The sequence below is a fragment of the Stenella coeruleoalba genome (assembly GCF_951394435.1).
Source record: "Stenella coeruleoalba genome assembly, chromosome: 7".
Taxonomy (NCBI): domain Eukaryota; kingdom Metazoa; phylum Chordata; class Mammalia; order Artiodactyla; family Delphinidae; genus Stenella; species Stenella coeruleoalba.
Window position 1 is genome coordinate 111,380,786 of NC_137153.1, and position 12,200 is coordinate 111,392,985.

The 12,200-nt window shown below is 44.5% G+C and overlaps 1 protein-coding gene across 6 annotated transcripts in view; it reads right to left on the reverse strand.

Annotated features, from left to right (window-relative positions):
- DENND1A (DENN domain containing 1A) overlaps nt 1-12,200 on the reverse strand; it is a 494,445-nt gene that overhangs the window by 136,446 nt on the left and 345,799 nt on the right. The gene's annotated exons all lie outside the window — the stretch shown is intronic.

Sequence of the window (12,200 nt, forward strand, 5' to 3'; positions counted from 1 at the left end):
CTGGTCGTGCCTTTGGATGTTTACCACCTTGTACAACGTTCCGCTATAGAAGTTACCACACTTAGCGTAACTCTCTGCTTACCTTCTGTCTCTGCCCCTCACGGCCCTTAAGAACAGGACCGAGTCTTACTTGTCAGTGTGCGCTAGCCAGTGCCCTGGCAGGTGGTCTCCAGGTCAGGTTTGTGGGGGGAACAAGTACACCAGGATTTTAAATACTTGTAACCACTTCCTGCTAAGGTTTGCTTATAATTGACTTAAAATTCATGTTAAATCAGATAAAAGTTCCATTGTTATGATGACCCATAAAAAATTAACCTTATATTAATGTAGCCTTTATTATGATGAAAATAATTGATTTTCTTAAAAATCTTAATATCAATTGAAAAACTACCACCATCAGGAATATTTAGCACCTGGATTAACACTGCTACCAGAAAGCTCGCCACTAGGTGTCAGCCAAGGAAAAGAGGAGGAAGGGCTGTACCTAGAAGTGTTACTTTTTCATCCAATTATCGCCATAAATATCAAATATTTAAACAACAAAATATTAGGCAACTAAAATTATCTATTAAAGCGATGTTTTTAAGAATATATCTAAAATTTTGAAATTTCCCCTTTGTAAAATTGTTTATAAATGGTTTTAGTTTACCTGTATTTTCAAGAAACATTTGCACAGATTAGAGACATTGACTCCTAAGAGACCAGCTCAGTATTCTTCTGAAATGACCTCAAATTGTACATAACACAGACTATATGGTAATCACCACTGGGGTGAGCGGTCAGAGGAAAGAGCATGGTTGCTAGAATCAGACAGATGGGAGACAGGCAAATCTTGGCTCTGCCACTTCTTAAAAAAGTGACATAACCTTTCCTAGCCTTGGTTTCTCATCAGTAAAATGGGACCACACCACTTCCTCCATATGAGGACTGTAAAAATCAAATAAGGGAACATATATATAAAGAATGTAGCATAGAACAGATGCTTCATATTGTTTTCTTTTTCTTAGTATTTCAAGTCTCAATGATTTATTTAACAAAACTGTATTTCAGCTCCCAAACTACTAAGGACACTGTAACTAGGGACTATTCTAATTTCATTCACTCCACAGAGTTATCAAGCACCTTCTATGTACCAGGCTCCGTGCCAGGGATACATGAGTAATCACGACACTCCACTGTGGCTTCCATTCCTTTGTGAAAGGGTAGCATAAGGCTGAGTGTGACTGTCTATTTCTGAGACTATACCCACACCTCATAGAAGATCAGTGTGGATGCATGTCTGAGGGGTTGCGTGGTGGGGGAAGGAAATCTACAATTTTATCCCCTAATCACCATAAATACCATAATGTCCTCCACAGAAAGAACCCACTATCACTCCTCCGTACGTTACTGAACGTCTACTGTGTGCTGGGCGTATAAGAAGGAATAAGACAAAATCTTGTTCTCAAGAAGCTCACAGTCTAGCTATGTACGTGAAGTCATATAACACTGCTTCAGGCTCTAAATTGTCAAATGTTGTAACTGCTTGAAAACGGATCAGAAAGGTTTCCTTTTCAGAGTCTCACTGAAAAAGTAAGAGACCCTAAAGCGAGATCATTTGACTTAAAACACTGGTAATAATAACCATATTTCTTTGCCACTGCTTCCACAGAGATACAGTATTTAAAACTGTATCTGGCGCAGTGCTTAAGGCTCCGCGCTCCCGATGCAGGGGGCCTGGGTTCGATCCCTGGTCAGGGAACTAGATCCCACGTGCATGCCACAACTAAGAGTTTGCATGCCGCAACTAAGGAGCCCGCCTGCTGCAACTAAGACCTGGCGCAATCAACCAACCAAATAAATAAATATAAAAATTATGTTAACAAAAATAAAACTGCCAGGATGGATTCAGCTTACTCCATTAATATACTCGCCTCGTGTATTTTCCTAACTAGAACTGAATATTTACTGCACGTGGTGATTTCGCAGAGGATGATCCTCTCCAGATCCTAACTGCCTGGGGTTAGCTACCATGCAGATGCTGGTTGTGCCCTTGTTTTACATTTACATGTTCACGGTGTGGCGTTTGTGTCAGATTCTTCTTCTCATGCTCTAAGATGAAGCTGTGGATGGATGGTTTTTTAAAACTAAGCATCTATATTGTGCAACACTGAAATATGACCACCAGTCTTTCTGATGCATAGTATGGGGAAAAAGGGTATTATTCATTCATCTGTTCATCTATTTATTCAACAAACATTTAATGAGCACTTACTAAATATTAGACTATGTAAAGGACACCAAGGAGTACCAAACATGGTCCCATCCTATAGGAACAAAGTAAGAAAGGAGCCAGGATTATTAAATGAGATCAAGTTAAAGCCTGGAATTCCTCCTGGATAGTCTAAGATACACTAGCTGTGTTTTATTTTTCAAGTATTTTAGAACGTATGGGGATTTCATTTTGATCATATTCAGTGATGCTCTTTGAAATCATACAGTTAAGCTTGATCATTGTGTTGAAGCGGATTTCCTGCCAGTTCTCATCTTCTCTCACCTAAGGACCGACTTCTTACTTGGGCAGTCTACTTCTAGAACAACAGCTCTTAGTTCAGTGAGCATTCACTGTGGGGCTCAAGGTGCCAGGACTCCCAAACTGTGTTCCCAAGCCACATCAGTGTCCCTGGGAAGTAGACAGTGGAGATTTCGTGCCAATATCGAACAAGGGTCATCTCCCAATAGGCAAAAAAGGTTTTGATGAACTAGGAAAAAAGATTCTCAATTATATTTTCTCTTATGCATTTTAGAAATTAATGCATTTCTGACTTTTAAAACCTCGGTACCACCCCTCCCATTTGCCTGTAAGTGCTGGTGAGTAGTAACATGAATGAATAAATATAAAATAAATGCTGAAGGAAATAATTAAATGGGATTTCTTATAAATCCTTTATGCATTATTTGAGATAAAAGCTGAACTTTCATAGTTACTTCAAAAGACAGGAATAAACGGGCCAGAATCTCGTGTTTCCACTGGTTCCAGGTAGCCTGACACCTGCTGAACAACTATGGCCACCACCACTGTTCTAGAATGTGGCAGTCTCATCTCCTCCCCTTCCTCCTTTACCTTATTGTCACCCAGGAAAGGTCATCCTCATTTAGTTGAAATCTGCTATCAGCAAAAAGCTACATTATTGCTATTTTTCTCAATAGTCCTACAAGGTAGGCATTATTTCCATTTTACAGATGAGAAAATTGAGACTCAGGTCATCTTCGGGCAGATGACTGAGCCAGGATTAAAACTCAGGTGACTCCAAAGACCACACTCTTTCCATCACACTCAGGAGCCTTCTTAGCCACTCGGAGGCAGAGAGCTACAGTGCTGGTCCCCGGAGCCCTGGTGTTGGGAGCCCATCCCCTTAACCCTGCTTCACTCCCAGGACATGATCTTGACTTGGGATGAACACTGAAATGAGAAAAAATCGTAACCAGTAATTCACCAGCCCCTTCTCTAGTCCACCATATACTCCTGTGTCAATGCATCTATTTAGCTGAGGCCTGTGGGTTTTGGCTATAATACCCTACCTACTTGCCTAAAACAAACTGGGAAATAAGAAAATCTTTCACCAACTCTTCCTACAGAACATTCATGGGTACCTATCCATGCTTCACAAACATACCACTGTCCACTTAAAAACAGCATGGGCTCTGTGTGGAAACAGTTTGGTGGTTCCTCAAAAAGGTAAACATAAAATTACTATATTACCCAGCAATTCCACTCCTAAGTATATACCCCAAAGAATGGAAACCAGGGATTCAGATACTTGTACAGGAATATTCATAGTGGCATTATTCTGAATAGCCAAAAGGTGAAAACAATCCAGTGTCCATTAACGGAAGAATGCATACACAAAGTGTGGTATACACATACTTCTGGTGGAATATTATTCAGCTGTAAAAGGGGATGAAGTTCTGACAGATGCTACAATGTGGATGAACCTTGAAAACATTATGCTAGCTGAAATAAGCCAGACACAGAAGGACAAATATGATATGATTTCCTTTATATGAAATATCTAGAATAGGCAAATTCAGAGAGACAGAAAGTAGATTAGAGGTTACCAAGGGCTGGTGGAATGGGGGAATTGAGAGTTACTGCTTAACGATTCAGAGTTTCTGTTTGCGGTGATGAAAAATTTTGAAAATACATAGTGATTGGTGGTTGTACAACATTGTGAATGTAATTAATGTCACTGAACTGTAACTTAACAATGGTTAAAATGGCAAATTTTGTGTTATTTATGTTTTACCACAGTTTAAAAAAAGAAGAAAAGCAAGGGCTCTGGAGAGACAGACATGGATTTGACTCCCAGTTCAACCATTGCCAAGCTGTGTGGAGAATCTCAGAGCCAGCCCAGGGGTGTGCATATCACCCCTTCCAGGCTTCATCTAATTTCTCCTTTCCCTTGGTCACTTCCTTATCTCATCTTGTTTTACTGTACATATTGCTTTAAGGTTCCTCAAGCTTTTTCTTTTTTAGCACAAGATAGAGGCACAGACAAATCAGTAATATCCTTTATATGTGTTCTGGGTATACTCTGCTTGCCTCTGTGGAGGGCAGGGAGCGCACACCACGAAGCATTCTTAATTCTTTCCATTTTGAGCTGCTCCTAGGCTGAGTCAACAGAAATCTGCTTCCTAACCATGTTGTGACAAGTTAGCACCCAAAGTCAGGCTCTTGCATGCAGACTTGTATTTCTTCTACTCAGAAGACATCGAAATAAAGCATATCAAAGCTTTATCCACAAAGATGTCTGGTGGAAATATTAATGATAATCTCAAAAAACTGGGAACAATCTAAAGGTCCGACGTGAGAGAGTGTTTACAGAAATTAAGGTAGCTGTACTTGATAGACTATTCTGCAGCCGTGTAAAAAAGCCTAGGATGTAATAATGTTAAATGGAGGAGAAAAAAACTTTTAACTTAGATTTGAAAGCAACTTTGTAAAAGCTTGACATAATGAAAAATAATAAGAATACACAAACTGTAGTTGAGGTAGTTGCGTTAGTTCAGTGGAACTACAGCGTTATTTTTTCTAGTTTGTACATATTTTTCTACTTCTGTTACACTAAAAACATATAAATATAGTTTGGGTTTTTTTTTTTTTTAAACCATGAGATCAATGGTGTTACTCAACCAGGAGAGAGATATATATAGTATTTTTCTGACCTGCCCCAACATAACCCTGTCCATTCATGCTTGTAAGCCAGGCTATCAATCTGCTTTTATCTTAACTTCTCTCTCTTCAAGGGTTTTGGGTGGATAAATATGACTCAGCAGAATCATGTGACAAATCAGGGGCTGTATGGTGGATGAGGCCAGTGTACCCACAGCTAAAACTGGAAGCCGGGCCTCTTGGGAAGGACTAAGCAAGCAGCACCGGAGGAGCTGGCTGCTGCCTTCACAGCCTCCTTCGCGGCACTGATGTTGACTGCCAGTTTCCTGTCCCCACCTCGGCCATCGCTCCCTGTGGGCAGGGCTGGGCTCCATGCATCCTGGGGAAGCCCAGCCAGCACACTGGCCCAGAGAGAGCCACACGAGCTTGTTGAATAAACAACTCTCACAGTGCTCCATCTACACTGGCCTTTCCACAGCTACTGGCACAGAAGAGGATGCATCTTAAAGCACCAATTCCCATCAGTTTTGCTCTTTGATCTAACATTCACCAGGGACCTGCAATGGGCCAAACATGGGAAAAGCACCTTCACAGGCACTGCCTTAAGATGATTCCACCTAGCCATGAGCTATGAAATAAGAAACTATGGACAGAAAAAAGGATGCAATTAAAGCACACAATTCTATTTTTGAAAGTTCTTTAAAACTGAGGGCACTGTGTCTTCCAAAGAGAGGGTGGTGGTTTAGTCTTATTCAGATTTCAAGATGATATAATTTTAAACAAAGGAGTGAGGTAAAGTAAGATTCTTTCTAAAATTCATTCGTTCTCCCTAGGAGGGAGAAAGGGGACTCGAGGCAAATTCAAGACCCACACTGCTATACACATCCTCCCAAAGTTGCAATCTTCTACCCAGCAGAGAAAGGATGCTTGGCCTAGCAATTAAAATCATTTGTCTTTTATCCCCTTCCTGCCAAAAAGGACCCCAGCCCTAACTAGTTAATCCCTAACACACACTGCTACTCCCAGAGTTGCCTGGCAACTGCTAGGAGGCGTGTCAGAGAGCAAGAAAGGCCTAAATAAATGAGCTGGAGCCTGGGCTGTCGCTTGACACGGATAAAGGGGGTTTTTCCAAATGGAGCTGCCTGGCTGCTTGTGGTTCTGTCATTTAAGTGGAGAAGAACAAGTTGGCTTGGCCGATATTGTTAAATACCTTGGGCTTTGCACCTGATATTCTCTGAGTGATTGAAAAATGGGTCACATGCCCTTCTGATTTGCCTACACTCTCCCCTCTGCCAGGCAGGACCAATCTCCAAAGCCTAAAGACAGGGCAGGAGCAATGTGTATGTACTGAACAGGGGTCAAGGGCCAAACCCGGCCCCACACACTTCTCTGTTCTTCCGTTTCTTTCACCCATCCTTCCAACCACTGTTCCAAAATACATGCATTGATGCCTCTGCTATGCTATGACCCATGCCCAGCGCTGGAAATGCAGAGAAAGAGTTGTTAACGTGGAACACCAGGAAACCAGAACAAAGGCAGGCGAGAGGGTGGGGTGGAAGAAACCTGGGTTTTTGAGTCAGGCCGACCTGAGTCCGATTCCTGGCCTCTGCTACTTGCCAGGAAGTCAAGGCAACCTCAGCCCCTCTCCCAAATCTGTAACGCGGACAGCAAGGGGCAGTCACAGGGAATTACTGAGACTACGGATGCAAAGCAACTCGGGGGTGAAGCCTGTTGGAGGCCGCCGAGCAGGTAGGAGACTCACTTTCTGATCCTCGGGAGGAATAGGTCACTTGGCCCTGAAGAGAGACCCTACCGGGGAGCCCACAAAGGTCCTCTGGCTCTGGGACAGGCACATGGCAGAAGGCACGGACGGAGAAGAGCAGCCTGGCACCTGGCACATGGCCGGGCCTCAGCAAGGGGGCCACCTTCCTCTTCTCTTCCAGGCAGGGGAAAGAAAATAACTCCCCAGCCAGCTGCGTTTTAAATTTTTTCCAGTAGGAGAGAAAAAAAAGGCCAAGGAGTTGAAAATCTCAAGCAAGCTCTGGGCCGCGGAGGAGCTGTGGCCCATCTCTGCTTCTTGGGCTGGGGTTGGCTCCTCCTGAGGGGTCCTGCGAGAGCCGAGCAGAAAGGAGCACCGTCGAGTCTGTGATGTTTCATGTTTTAAAAAACCCAAACCCTGTGACTTTTCAGTGACCCAAGTCCCATGATGGCACCCGCTGGCCCAGGTGGGAAAAGCCCCCAGGCTGCACTGTGCGGTGTGCCCCGTTGGCACCCTCTGTGCCCACACGCTCCTCCCAGCCCGCCCCTGCAGGCAGTCTTCGTCCTCAGCCACGGACTGTTCTCCACTTGACCTGTCCCAGAGTCTCCCCTCAAGGCTACCAACCACTTCTGGCCACCAGCTTTCTCCTTTACTTTATGAATCGAAGGCCTTAAGTGTACTCGGGTCCTTTGACTCAGTAAAACCACATTGGGGATGCTGCCAAGGGAAATAATTCAGACCATGGAATGAAGGTTTATATAAAGATGTTCACCACAGTGTGGTTCAAGATGGTGAAAGGTTACTGACAATCAAAAGGACCAGTGCTGGGATAATGTGGTGGGCCTCGGCACTGGTTTCAGATGGCAAGAACCTGATAAAAATCTCTGTGAGTAGGGCCCAGACATCTGCCTTTCTAAGAGCCCCACAGGTGATTCTGATCCACAGCCAGAGTTGGGACCCACTGGGGTCACCTGATGGGAGATGTGCAGCCAATGTTTAAGAAGAGTTTTCAGGGCTTCCCTGGTGGCACAGTGGTTGAGAGTCCGCCTGCCGATGCAGGGGACGCGGGTTTGTGCCCCGGTCTGGGAAGATCCCACATGCCGCGGAGCGGCTGGGCCCGTGAGCCATGGCCGCTGAGCCTGCGCGTCCGGAGCCTGTGCTCCGCAACGGGAGAGGCCACAACGGTGAGAGGCCCGCGTACCGCAAAAAAAAAGAAAAAAAAAAGAGGAGTTTCTATATGATATGAAAAAATACTTACGATACACTAAAAGACAAAACTAAATAACAGGGAACTGGATTGGTTTGCCAGGAATATCTCAACTAACTAAAAGTAAAAAATCAAAACCCCAAACCGAAATGAAACAAAAACAACCCCAATCTTCCAACTTATCCCCCCTCCCCCTTGTATATAGAAAAGATAACTAATAAGGACCTACTGTATAGCACAGGGAATTCTACACAATACTCTGTAATGGCCTATATGGGAAAAGAATCTAAAAAGAGTGGATATATGTATATGTATAACTGAGTCACTTTGTTGTACACCTGAAACTAACACAACATTATAAATCAACTATACACCAATAAAAATTTTTAAAAAAAGATGAGGAAAACAGGCTCAAAAACAAACAGACAAAACAAAACAAAATAAAATCCCCCCCAAACCCTAGAACCTTGGTAGAAACATGTTAACATGTTATCTCAACTCCAGATGGTAGGATTATGGGTATTTTCTCATTTCTAGGCCTGTTGCTTTATTTTATTTTATTATTATTTTTTTTGCAGTACGCGGTCCTCTCAGTGTTGTGGCCTCTCCCGTTGCGGAGCACAGGCTCCGGACGCGCAGGCTCAGCGGCCATGGCTCACGGGCCCAGCCGCTCCACGGCACGTGGGATCCTCCCGGATCGGGGCACAAACCCATGTGCCCTGCATCAGCAGGCGGACTCTCAACCACTGCGCCACCAGGGAAGCCCTATTGTATTTTTTAAAAGATTTAATTTAATTTAATTTTTGGCTGCGTTGGGTCTTCATTGCTGCGTGCAGGCTTTCTCTAGTTGTGGCGAGCGGGGGCTACTCTTTGTTGCGGTGCACGGGCTTCTCATTGTGGTGGCTTCTCTTGTCGTGGAGTGCAGGCTCTAGGCGCGTGGGCTTCAGTAGCTGTGGCACGCGGGCTCAGTAGTTGTGGCTGGCGGGCTCTACAGTGCAGGCTCAATAGTTGTTACTGCTCTGTGGCATGTGGGATCTTCCCGGATCAGGGCTTGAACCCGTGTCCCCTGTACTGCAGGTGGATTCTTATCCACTGCGCCACCAGGGAAGTCCCTAGTCCTGTTACTTTAAACCTTTTTTTTTTTTTAAAAACCAAGAGCAGGGTTTTTTTGGTTTTTTGTTTTTTTTAAATAATCAGAGAAACAACTAAAAACAATGTGGCCCCTATCCCCTCAGCACTGTGCTGCCTGTCACCCAAGCAGGCTCACCCAGTCACCGTTCCCCATGCACCACCCCCACCATGTGGCCTGACTCTAAAACCCCTGACCCCTTCTTGAGCTCACATGCACTGTGCAGTCATTATTTTAATTAATCTCACAAACAATCTGGCATTGGAAGTGTTGTTATTCCATTTTTTAGATGAGGAAAATTGGCTATAATTAAATCTATGGTTTAAAAACCATCTAGATAACATGGTGAGGCTTGGTCAGAAACTTTCAGGCCCTCTGGCTTCCCTCTTGGCCTTACAGAAAAAAGCCATTCTAGTACAGATAAATCAGACCAAAGCACGACAAGTCTGCCTTATTTCACTGATTCTAAGACACAAATTTCTTCACATTTTAACATCTCTGAAATCTGGATGTCTTACAATTGACGGCATCCTTCAATTATAATTGGCAGCACCCTTTCTTAATGATACATGCAATAGTGGTACATCTTATGATGGAATGACAGCTAAAATTCAATGAAATGTACCATGTTTACAACCAAACTCATCAGCCTATCCTCAAAATGCTACTTTTAATGGCTATATAATATTCTATCATATGGATATACTTTAATTTACTTAACCAGTTGTTTATCATTATGGACACTTAGTCCATTCCATGTTTTTATCATTATAAATCTGCTACTGGGGACACCTTTACTTCAAGTTTCCCCTTTTTTCTACTATGGGCATCATCATTCTCTTCCTGATCCAAATCTTGGGAGATATTTTGACATTTCTTGCCCCTCATCTCCCATATTTTTTCTATTTCTAGACTCATCTAGTCATTTCTTCTTCGTGGTACCTTTTCCTGGTGTAACCACTGGAGGGCTTTCTTCTGAGTTCCCCAGCCGTCCCCCAGTCTCTGCTTCCAGTTTCCTTTTCAGTCCAGCACTGGATTACTGGTCAAACATGACTTCAGTCATACCTCATCTCTGCCCACACTCCTAGCCTACCATCCAAGGCTCTGTCAAATCCGGCTCCAACCTTTCCTGCAGCCCCATCTCCCCACCCAAACCCATGACTCCAGACAAAGGGGCCATGAAGGGTCCTGCCTCCAAGCCTTTGCTCAGTCAGATAACCCCATGCCCACCACAGGAAGGGATGCTGCTGTCTTTCTTTTTCCAAGTTTCAGCTTTCCTGTGAGAGGTTCTATGGCTCACTAGCTCCTTATAACCATCTGGAGATGCAGAATGATAGGTACGCTTATTCTCAGTTCACAGTGAAGAAGCTGAAGTTCAGAGAGATTAAGTGCCCAAGTACAGAGCCAGGCTTTAAACTCCAGGACTTCCATCCTTAAATCCGATGCCTTTGAGAGCCAAGTGCAAGTACAACCATAAACTTCTCTGGAGGAGCAACTTTTGCCCGGATCATACACCCAGCAATATGCACCAGACTCAACAGCCTCTGGATTCTAGACGTCTACATGACAACAATGATGTCATTGTAAGAGTGGAAATACTTCATGTCTATCAGTTCCCAGCAGCCTGAGGAAAGGACTGGGCCAGTTGTCCCATTCTCACTTTAAAGATGGGAAGAAGACAGAATTTTCCTTGAATTATACCAGCTCTCAAAACAGCACTGAACCTGACTGGTTTGGATGGGCCCAAGGTCAGGACAAAGAATCAGAGCCATCTGTCTTGGAGACAAGCAGGATGTGAGAAACTTGCTTTAAGCTGAAGGGCTTTTTAGGACCTAAGGGAAGTATTTCTTAGGAAGCAAAGAGAGTGCATCCCTTCTATTATGTGACCATGACATTGCCTGAAGCTGAGGCAGCCTAGCGAGTCAGGCCCAAGTGTTGGATGGAAGACAAGGAACAAGGTGGCATTAGGCTGCTGCTCCCTGAGCAGCCACTGCCCCAGCCACTTCACAGAGCATGCGCCCTGGGTGAAGGGAAAACAAGGTGTTTGCTATCACTCTGTGCTTCACTTACACACGCAATGGAGTCATAATAGTGAAAAAGTACTTAGCAAGGTATAACTGTGGCTTATGAGGAAGCATGGTCAAGAGTCACTGTCAGAGTCTGCACACGAAATGCACTGCCTGATATCTACTCATCTTCTGTCATTTAATCTAATAAAATGCTATGGGTTAAAACAAAAACAAACATCCTGACCTACAGGCAGTGCGACCTGGGCTGGTCCCTCACAGCCACTGTGACTAGGCTGAGTGTGACTGCCATCTCCGCCTGTTCAGGACGAATGGAGCTCCGTGCTCCCTAGAGAAAAGGGCTGTCAGCAAGGTCCCCTCCAATGTCCTCTCCTATGCAGCGACCCAGGTCCCTGGGCCAATTTCTCCATTCTCCTTGGCCAAGAGCCTACGAGGAGGCGGATATCCGATGACAGCTTCTCACTGAAGCTGGGAGAGCTGGTAGCTTCTTTGGTTTTAGGGATGACCTGGTGTCTTCATATCCACACTATAACTAATCACCTCACGGATGAGGCAACAGAGGCTCAGAAAGGTTGAAGGGCCATGGAGGCAGAAGACATTTTTCCCCAGTCCTCAGTATACTTTGTAGTCAATACATCAAGACCACTCTGGGAACATCTAAGAAGTGAGCTCCCTGGATGCCTTGCTTTCTCAAGTGTGGAGTAGAGGTCCCCGTGCAGGAAAAGGGCGTTGAGGCACAGTGGGAAAGCATGGGCACTGGGCCGACCTACCTGGCCCCTCCACTGGTCAGCAAGTCGTTGCTTCTGTGAGCCTTGGTTTCCCCATTTGTCAAGTGGAGATGATCACTGCTACCTCACAGGCTTACTGGACTCCTCAGTGAGAGCAGGTGTGTGTGCAGTGCTGAGCACTGTGACCCACAGAGGGTG